We start from the raw sequence: 11,501 nt of genomic DNA, 5'->3' as shown, positions 1-11,501 counted from the left end.
TGCAACACCTCCAATATAATCTCCAACATTAGGTTATTCTTATATAATGAACGTATTTAAGATTTATATCCACTTTCGTCTTTCATTTTAATTTCTGAGCTTGTTGTGCATTTTACTTATCATCCTATAGTGTGTGTGTGCGTGTGTGTGTGTGTGTGTGTGTGTGTGTGTGTGTGTGTGTGTGTGTGTGTGTGTGTGTGTGTACACATACATATATATATATATATATATATATATATATATATATATATATATATATATATATATATATATATATATATATATATATATATATATATATATATATATATGGATAGAGCTGGGCTATGGATAGAGTTGTGCGCAGGAGGGTGGATGTGCTGGAAATGAGATGTTTGAGGACAATGTGTGGTGTGAGGTGGTTTGATCGAGTAAGTAACGTAAGGGTAAGAGATATGTGTGGAAATAAAAAGAGCGTGGTTGAGAGAGCAGAAGAGGGTGTTTTGAAATGGTTTGGGCACATGGAGAGAATGAGTGAGGAAAGATTGACCAAGAGGATATATGTGACGGAGGTGGAGGGAACGAGGAGAAGTGGGAAACCAAATTGTAGGTGGAAAGATGGAGTGAAAAAGATTTTGAGTGATCGGGGCCTGAACATGCAGGAGGGTGAAAGGCGGGCAAGGAATAGAGTGAATTGGATCGATGTGGTATACCGGGGTTGACGTGCTGTCAGTGGATTCAATCAGGGCATGTGAAGCGTCTGGGGTAAACCATGGAAAGTTGTGTGGGGCCTGGATGTGGAAAGGGATGTGTGGTTTCGGGCATTATTGCATGACAGTTAGAGACTGAGTGTGAACGAATGGTGCCTTTGTTGTCTTTTCCTAGCGCTACCTCGCACACATGAGGGAGGAGGGGGATGGTATTCCATGTGTGGCGAGGTGGCGATGGGAATGAATAAAAGCAGTGTGAATTGTGTGTAAGGGTATATATGTATATGTCTGTGTGTGTATATACATGTGTACATTGAGATGTATAGGTATGTATATTTGCGTGTGTGCACGTGTATGTATATACATGTGTATGGGGGTAGGTTGGGCCATTTCTTTCGTCTGTTTCCTTGCGCTACCTCGCAAACGCGGGAGACAGCGACGAAGCAAAATAAAAAAAAAAATAATATATATATATATATATATATATATATATATATATATATATATATATATATATTTCTTTTCTTTCCAACTATTCGCCATTTCCCGCGTTAGCGAGGTAGCGTTAAGAACAGAGAACAGGGCCCTAGAGGGAATATCCTCACCTGGCCCCCTTCTCTGTTCCTTCTTTTGGAAAATTAAAAAGAAATAATGACAGGGGAGGATTTCCAGCCCCTTTCACCCTCCCCTTTTAGTCACCTTCTACGACACGCAGGGAATACGTAGGAAGTATTCTTTCTCCCCAATCCCTTATATATATATGTATATATATATATATATATATATATATATACATATATATATATATATATATATATATATATATATATATATATATATATATATATATATATATATATATATATATATATATATATATATATATATATATATATATATATATATATATATATATATATATATATTTTTTTTTTTTTTTTTCCTCTTTTTATTATTATTATTTTGCTTTGTCGCTGTCTCCCGCGTTAGCGAGGTAGCGCAAGGAAACAAACGAAAGAATGGCCCAACCCACCCACATACACAAGTATATACATACACCTCCACACACGCAAATATACATAACTATACATCTCAATGTGTACATATATATACACACACAGATATATGCATAAATACACATGTACATAATTCATACAGTCTGCCTTTATTCATTCCCATCGCCACCTCGCCACACATGAAATAAGAACCCCCTCCTCCCTCATGTGTGCGAGGTAGTGCTAGGAAAAGACAACAAAGTCCCCATTCTTTCACACTCAGTCTCCAGCTGTCATGTAATAATGCACCGAAACCACAGCTCCCTTTCCACATCCACGCCCCACACAACTTTCCATGGTTTACCCCAGACGCTTCACATGCCCTGGTTCAATCCATTGAAAGCACGTCGACCCCGGTATACCAAATCGTTCCAATTCACTCTATTCCTTGCACGCCTTTCACCCTCCTGCATGTTCAGGCCCCGATCACTCAAAATCTTTTTCGCTCCACCTTTCCAGATGAAGGAGTCACGCGGGGAGTGCTCATCCTCCTCCAAGGCTCAGATTGGGGTGTCTAAATGTGTGTGGATGTAACCAAGATGAGAAAAAAGGAGAGATAGGTGGTATGTTTGAGGAAAGGAACCTAGATGTTTTGGCTCTGCCGTGACGAAGCTCAAGGGTAAAGGGGAAAAGTGATTTGGGAATGTCTTGGGAGTAGAGTCAAGGGTTAGTGAGAGGACAAGAGCTAGGGAAGGAGTGGCACTACTCCTGAAACAGGAGTGGTGGGAGTATGTGATAGATTGTAAGAAAGTAAACTCAAGATTGATAAGGGTAAAACTGAAAGTGGATGGAGAGAGATGGGTGATTATTGGTGCATATGCACCTGGGCATGATAAGAAAGATCATGAGGCAAGTGTTTTGGGAGCAGCTGAGTGAGTGTGTTAAAAGTTTTGATGCACGAGACCGGGTTATAGTGATGGTTGATTTGAATGCAAAGGTGAGTAATTTGGCAGTTGATGAAATAATTGGTGTACATGGGGTGTTCAGTGTTGTAAATGGAAATGGTGAAGAGCTTGAAGATTTATGTGCTGAAAAAGGACGGGTGATTAGAAATACCTGGTTTAAAATGAGAGATATACATAAGTATACGTATGTAAGTAGGAGAGATAGCAGAGAGCGTTATTGGATTACGTGTTAATTGACTGGAGCGCGAAAGAGAGACCTTTGGATGTTAATATGCTGAGAGTTGCAACTGGAGGGATATCTGATCATTATCTTGTGGAGTCGAAGGTGAAGATATGTAGAGGTTTTCAGAAAAGAAGGAAGAATGTTGGGATGAAGAAAGTGGTACGAGTAAGTGAGCATGGGAAGGAGGCTGTGTGAGGAAGTGCCAGGAAATAATGAGTACAGAATGGAAAGTAGATGAGAACAAAGGAGGTAAGGGAAGTGGGGGAGGAAGGGGATGTATTTAGGGAAGCAGTGATGGCTTGCGCAAAAGATGCTTGTGGCATGAGAAGCGTGGGAGGTGGGCAGATTAGAAAGGATAGTGATTGGTGGGATGAAGAAGCAAGAATATTAGTGAAAGAGAAGAGAGAGGTATTTGGACGATTTTTGCAAAAAATCGTTTTATCCTCCCTAAAATTTAATGATACTGTCTCACCCCAAACTCTCATTTGCCCACTTTTTCGCCTCTTGCACGTTTCTCCTGACCTCCTGCCTCTTTCTTTTATACATCTCCCAGTCATCTGTATTATTTCTCTGCAAAAATCGTCCAAAAGCCTCTCTCTTCTCTTTCACTAAAGTGTGTGAAAGAAGAAAGCTGAGAGTAAATGTGAATAAGACTAAGATTATTAGGTACAGTAGGGTTGAGGGACAAGTTAATTGGGAGGTAAGTTCGAATAGAGAAAAACTGGAGGAGGAGAAGTATTTTAGATATCTGGGAGTGGATTTGGCAGCAGATGGAACCAAGGAAGCGGAAGTGAATCATAGGGAGGGGGAGGGAGTGAAAGTTCTGGGAGCGTTGAAAACAGTGTGGAAGTTGAGAACGTTATCTTGGAAAGCTAAAATGGGTATGCTTGTAGAAATAGGGGTTCCAACAATGTTATATGATTGCAAGGCGCATGTGTGTATAGTAGCGCTAGGGTAATATAACAAAGGCCACATTCGTTCACTCTCAAATATCATGTATTTATCATACTTTGTCGCTGTCTCCCGCGTTAGCGAGGTAGCGAATGGAAACAAACGAAAGAATGGCCAAACCCACCCACATACACATGTATATACATACACGTACAATTATACATACCCGTACATTTTAATATAAAAATACATATACATACACGGATATATACATTCATACAAATGTACATGATTAAAACCTGCTGCCTTTATTTATTTCCGTTGCCATCCCGCCACAAATGAAACGACAACCCTTTCTCCCCGCATGAGTGCGAGGTATTGCTAGGAAAAGACAAGAAAGGCCACACTCGTTCACACTTAGTCTCTAGCTGTCATGTAAAGTGCACCGAAACTACAGCTCCCTTTCCAAATCCAGGAGCCACAAAACTTTCCATTGTTTACCCCAGACGCTTCATATGTCCTGCATCAACCCATTGACAGGACGTAGAACCCGGTATACCACATCGTTCCAATTCACTCTATTCCTTGTACGCCTTTCACCCTCCTGCATGTTAAGGCCTCGATCGCTCAGAATCTTTTTAACTCCATCTTCCCACCTCCAATTTGGTCACCCACTTCTACTCGTTCCCTACACCTCTGACACATATATCCTCATTGTCAATGTTTCCTCACTCATTCTATGTGACGAAGCCATTTCAAACCATCCTCCTCTGCTCTTTCAACCACACTCTATTTATTTCCAAACATCTCTCTTACCTCTTCATTACTTACTCGATCAAACCACCTCACACCACATATTGTCCTCAAACATCTCATTTACAACACATCCACCCTCCTCCACACAACTCTGTCTATAACCCACGCCTCGCAACCATATAACATTGTTGGAACTTCTATTCCTTCAAATATACCCATCTTTGCTTTCCGAGGTAATGTTCTCGCCTTCCACACATTCTTCAACGCTCCCAGAACTTTCGTCCCCACCCCTATCCTGCGACTCACTTCCGCTTCCATGGCCCCATCCGCTGCCAAATCCACTCCCAGATATCTAAAACACTTCACTTTCTCCAGTTTTTCTTCATTCAAACTTACCTCACAATTGACTTGTCCCTCAACCCAATTGTACCTAATAACCATGCTCTTATTCACAGTTACTCTCAGCTTTCTTCTTTCACACACATTACCAAACTCAGTCACCAGCCTCTGCAGTGTCTCACCCGATTCAGCCACCAGCGATGTATCATCAGAGAACATAACTGACTTACTTCCTAAGCCCTCTCATCCACAACAGACAACTTACTATCCCTTCTCTCCAAAACTCTTGCATTCACCTCCCTAACAACCCCATCCATAAACGAATTAAAGAACCATGGAGACATCACGCACCCCTGCAGCAAACCATTCACTGAAAACCAGTCACTTTACTCTCTTCCTACTCGTACACATGCCTTACTTCCTCGATAAAAACTTTCCATTGCTTCTTGCAACTTGCCTCCCATACCATATATTCTTAATACCTTCCACAGAGCATCTCTATCAACTCTATCGACTTCTCAACATCCATAAATGACACATATAAATCCATTTGCTTTTCTAAGTATTTCTCACATGCATTCTTCAAAACACCTCATCCAGACATCCTCTACCATTTCTGAAATCACACTGCTCTTCTCCAATCTGACGCTCTGTACATGCTTTCACTCTCTCAATCAATACCCTCCCATATACTTTCCCATGAATAATCAACAAACTTATACCTCTGTAATTTGAGTACTCATCTTTATCACCTTTGCCTTTGTACAAGGACACTATACATGCATTCCTCCAATCTTCAGGCACCTCACCATGAGTCATACATACATTGAATATCCTTACCAACCAGTCAAGAACACAGTTACTCACTTTTTTAATAAATTCTATTGCAATACGATCCAAACCCGATGCCTTGTCTGCTCTCATCTTCCGCAAAGCTTTTACTACCTCTTCTCTGTTTACCAAATAATATATGCCTTCTCCAGATCCATAAATGCTACACACAAATCCATTTGCTTTTCTAAGTATTTTTCACATACATTCTTCAAAGCAAACACATGATCCACACATCCTCTACCACTTCTGAAACCACACTACTCTTCCCTAGTCTGATGCTCTTTACATGCCTTCATCCTCTCAATCAATACCCTCCCATATAATTTACCAGGAATACTCAACAAACTTATACCACTGTAATTTGAACACTCACTTTTATTCCCTTTGCATTTGTACAATGGCACTATGCAAGCATTCCGCCAATCCTCAGGCATCTCACCATGAATCATACATACATTAAATAACCTTACCAATCACTCAACGATACAGTCACCCCCTTTTTTAATAGATACCACTGCAATACCATCCAATCCCGTTGACGTGCCGGCTTTCATCTCCTGCAAAGCTTTTACTACCTCTTCTCTGTTTACCAAATCATTCTCCCTAACCCTCTCACCTTGCACACCACCTAGACCAAAACTCCCTATATCTGCCACTCTATCATCAAACACACTCAACAAACCTTCAAAATACTCACTCCATCTCCTTCTCACATCACCACTACTTGTTATCACCTCCCCATTTGCGCCCTTCACTGAAGTTCCCATTTGTTCCCTTGTCTTACGCACTTTATTTGCCTCATCCAAAACATCTTTTTATTCTCCCTAAAGTTCAATGATACTCTCTCGTCCCAACTCTCATTTGCCCTCATTTTCACCTCTTGCATCTTTCTCTTGACCTCCTGTCTCTTTCTTTTATACACCTCCCAGTCATTTGCTTTATTTCCCTGCAAAACTCGTCGAAATGCCTCTCTCTTCTCTTTCACTAATAATCTTACTTCTTCATCCCACCACTCACTTCCGTTTCTAATCTGCCCACCTCCCACGCTTCTCATGCCACAAGCATCTTTTGCACAAGCCATCACTGCTTCCCTAAATACATCCCGTTCCTCCTCCACTCCCCTTACCTCCTTTGTTCTTACCTTTTCCCATTCTGTACTCAGTCTCTCCTGGTACTTTCTCAAGTCTCATTCCCAAGCTCACTTACTCTCACCACGCTCTTCACCCCAACATTCACTCTTCCTTTCTGAAAACTTCTATAAATCTTCAACTTCGCCTCCACAAGATAATGATCAGACATCCCTCCAGTTGCACCTCTCAGCACATTAACATGCTGAGAGGTGTAACTGGAGGGATGTCTGATCATTATCTTGTGGAGGTGAATGTTAAGATTTCCAGAGGTTTTCAGATAAGAAGAGAGAATGTTGAGGTGAAGAGAGTGGTGAGAGTAATGGGGCTTGGGAAGGAGACTTGTGTGAGAAAGTACCAGGAGAGACTGAAAGAGCAATGAAAAAAGTTGAGAGCAAAGGACGTAGGGGGAGTGGGGGAGAAATGGTATGTATTTAGGGAAGCAGTGATGGCTTGCGTAAAAAATGCTTGCGGCATGAGGAGCGTTGGAGGTGGGCAGATTAGAAAGGGTAGTGAGTGGTAGGAAGATTAGATAAGATTATCATTAAAAGGGAAGAGACAGGCATTTGGACAAGTTTTGTAGGGAAATAGTGCAAAGGACTGGAAGATGTGTAAAAGAAAGAGGCAGGAGGTCAAGAGAAAGGTGCAAGACGTGAAGAATAGGGCAATTGAGAATTGGGGTGAGAGAGTATCATTAGATTTTAGGGAGAATAAAAAGATATTATGGAAAGAGGTAAATAAAGTGCGTAAGACAAGAAAACAAATAGGAACATCGGAGAAAGGGGCTAATGGGGATGTAAAAACAAGTAGTGGTGATACGAGAAAATGGAGTGATTATTATGAAAGTTTTTTGAATGTTTTAAATGATGGAGTGGCAGATATAGTGTGTTTTGGTCGAGGTGGTGTGCAAAGTGAGAGGGTTAGGGAAAATGATTTGGTAAACAGAGAAGCGGTAGTAAAAGCTTTGCAGAAGATGAAAGCAGGCAAGGCATCAGGTTTGGATGGTATTGCAGTGGAATTTATTAAAAAAGTGGGTGACTGTGTTCTTGACTGGTTGGTAAGGATATTCAATGTATGTATGACTCATGGTGAAGTGCCTGGAGATTGGCGGAATGCTTACATAGTGCCAATGTACAAAGGCAAAGGGGATAAAGATGAGTGCTCAAATTGCAGAGGTATAAGTCGGTTGATTATTTATGGTAAATTATGTGGGAGGGTATTGATTGAGAGGGTGAAAGCATGTACAGAGCATCAGATTGGGGAAGAACAGCGTGATTTCAGAAATGGTAGAGGATGTCTGGATCAGGTGTTTTGAAGAATGTATGTGAGAAATACTTAGAAAAGCAAATGGATTTATATGTGGCATTTATGGATGTGGAGAAGATGATGGAGTTGATAGAGATGCTCTGTAGAAGGTATTAAGAATATATGGTGTCGGAGGTAAGTTGATGAAGCAGTGAAAAGTTTTTATCAAGGAAGTAAGGCATGTGTACAAGTAGGAAGAGAGGAAAGTGATTGGTTTGCAGTGAATGGTTCTTTAATTTGTTTATGGATGGGGTTGTTAGGGAGGTGAATGCAAAAGTTTTGGAAAGAGGGGCAAGTATGCAGTCTGTTGTGGATGAGAGAGCCTGGGAAGTGAGTCAGTTGTTGTTCGCTTGTGATACAGCGCTGGTGGCTGATTCATGTGAGAAACTGCAGAAGCTGGTAACTGAGTTTGGGAAAGTGTGTGAAAGGGGAAAGCTTAGGGGAAATATGAATAAACGAATGGTTATTAGGCACAGTAGGGTTGAGGGACAAGTCAATTGGCAGGTAAGTTTGAATGAAGAAAAACTGGAGGAAGTGAAGTGTTTTAGATATCTGGGAGTGGATTTGGCAGCAGATGGAACCATAGAAGCGGAATTGAATCATAGGGTGGGGGAGGGGGCAAAGTTTCAGGAAGCCTTGAAGAATGTGTGGAAGTCGAGAACAATATCGCGGAAAGCAAAAATGGGAATGTTTGAAGGAATAGTGGTTCCAACAATGTTATATGGTTGCGAGGCTGGGGCTATAGATAGAGTTGTGCGGAGGAGGGTGGATGTGCTGGAAATGAGATGTTTGAGGACAATATATGGTGTGAGGTGGTTTGATCGAGTAAGTGATAAGTGAGTAAGAGAAATTTGTGGTAATAAAAAGAGTGTGGTTGTGAAAGCAGAATAGGGTGTTTTGAAATGGTTTGGTGACATGGAGAGAATGAGTGAGGAAAGACTGACGAAGAGGATATATGTGTCAGAGGTGGAAGGAACGAGGAGAAGTGGGAGACCAAATTGGAGGTGGAAAGATGGAGTGAAAAAGATGTTGAGTGATCGGGGCCTGAATATGGAGGAGAGTGAAAGATGTGCAAGTAATAGAGTGAATTGGAACTATGTGGTATGTTGGGGTCGACGTGCTATCCATGGATTGAACCAGGGTGTGCGAACCGTCTAGGGTATACAATGGAAAGTTCTGTGGGGACTGGATGTGGAAAGGGAGCTGCGGTTTCGGTGCATTATTACATGACAGCTAGAGACTTAGTATGAAACAATGTCGCATTTGTTGTCTTTTCATAGCGCTACCTCGCGCACATGCAGGGGGAGGGGCTTTGTATTTCATGTGTGGCGGGGTGGTGATGGTAAAAAATAAAGGCAGCCGGTATGAATCATGTACATTTGTATATATGCATATGTCTGTTTGTGTATATATATGTATATGTTGAAATGTATCCGTATGTATATTTACGTGTGTGGACGTGTATGTATATATTTATGTATGTGGGTGGGTTGAGCGATTCTTTAGTCTGTTTCCTTGCGCTACCTCGCTAACGCGGGAGATAAAGCTATGCAAAATAACAACAATAATGGTAATATATATATATATATATATATATATATATATATATATATATATATATATATATATATATATATATATATATATATATATATTTTTTTTTTTTTTTTTTTTTTTTTTTTTTTTATAGTTTGTCGCTGTCTCCCGCGTTTGCGAGGTAGCGCAAGGAAACAGACGAAAGAAATGGCCCCCCCCCCCATACACATGTACATACACACGTCCACACACGCAAATATACATACCTACACAGCTTTCCATGGTTTACCCCAGACGCTTCACATGCCTTGATTCACTCCACTGACAGCACGTCAACCCCTGTATACCACATCGCTCCAATTCACTCTATTCCTTGCCCTCCTTTCACCCTCCTGCATGTTCAGGCCCCGATCACACAAAATCTTTTTCACTCCATCTTTCCACCTCCAATTTGGTCTCCCTCTTCTCCTCGTTCCCTCCACCTCCGACACATATATCCTCTTGGTCAATCTTTCCTCACTCATTCTCTCCATGTGCCCAAACCATTTCAAAACACCCTCTTCTGCTCTCTCAACCACGCTCTTTTTATTACCACACATCTCTCTTACCCTTACGTTACTTACTCGATCAAACCACCTCACACCACACATTGTCCTCAAACATCTCATTTCCAGCACATCCATCCTCCTGCGCACAACTCTATCCATAGCCCACGCCTCGCAACCATACAACATTGTTGGAACCACTATTCCTTCAAACATACCCATTTTTGCTTTCCGAGATAATGTTCTCGACTTCCACACATTTTTCAAGGCTCCCAAAATTTTCGCCCCCTCCCCCACCCTATGATCCACTTCCGCTTCCATGGTTCCATCCGCTGACAGATCCACTCCCAGATATCTAAAACACTTCACTTCCTCCAGTTTTTCTCCATTCAAACACACCTCCCAATTGACTTGACCCTCAACCCTACTGTACCTAATAACCTTGCTCTTATTCACATTTACTCTTAACTTTCTTCTTCCACACACTTTACCAAACTCAGTCACCAGCTTCTGCAGTTTCTCACATGAATCAGCCACCAGCGCTGTATCATCAGCGAACAACATATATATATATATATAGATATATATATATATATATATATATATATATGTATATATATAAATATATATATATATATATAAATATATATATATATATATATATATATATATATATATATATATATATATATATATATATATATATATATATATATATATATATATATACGAATGAGTGTGTTAGTGGTTTTGGTGCACGCGACGGGGTTATAGTGATGGGTGATTTGAATGCAAAGGTGAGTAATGTGACAGTTGAGGGAATAATTGGTATACATGGGGTGTTCAGTGTTGTAAATGGAAATGGTGAAGAGCTTGTAGATTTATGTGCTGAAAAAGGACTGGTGATTGGGAATACCTGGTTTAAAAAGCGAGATATACATAAGTATACGTATGTAAGTAGGAGAGATGGCCAGTGAGCGTTATTGGATTACGTGTTAATTGACAAGCGCGCGAAAGAGAGAATTTTGGATGTAAATGTGCTGAGAGGTGCAACTGGAGGGATGTCTGATAATTATCTTGTAGAGGCTAAGGTGAAGATTTGTATGGGTTATCAGAAAAGAAGAGTGAATGTTGGGGTGAAGAGGGTGGTGAGAGTAAGTGAGCTTGGGAAGGAGACTTGTGTGAGGAAGTACCAGGAGAGACTGATTACAGAATGGAAAAAGGTGAGAACAATGGGAGTAAGGGGAGTGGGGAAGGGATGGGATGTATTTAGGGAATCAGTGATGGATTGCGCAA

The sequence above is a fragment of the Panulirus ornatus genome, chromosome 46, assembly GCF_036320965.1.
Source record: "Panulirus ornatus isolate Po-2019 chromosome 46, ASM3632096v1, whole genome shotgun sequence".
Lineage (NCBI taxonomy): Eukaryota > Metazoa > Arthropoda > Malacostraca > Decapoda > Palinuridae > Panulirus > Panulirus ornatus.
The sequence above is the reverse complement of the archived record's forward strand: the minus strand, read 5'-3'. Positions refer to the sequence as shown.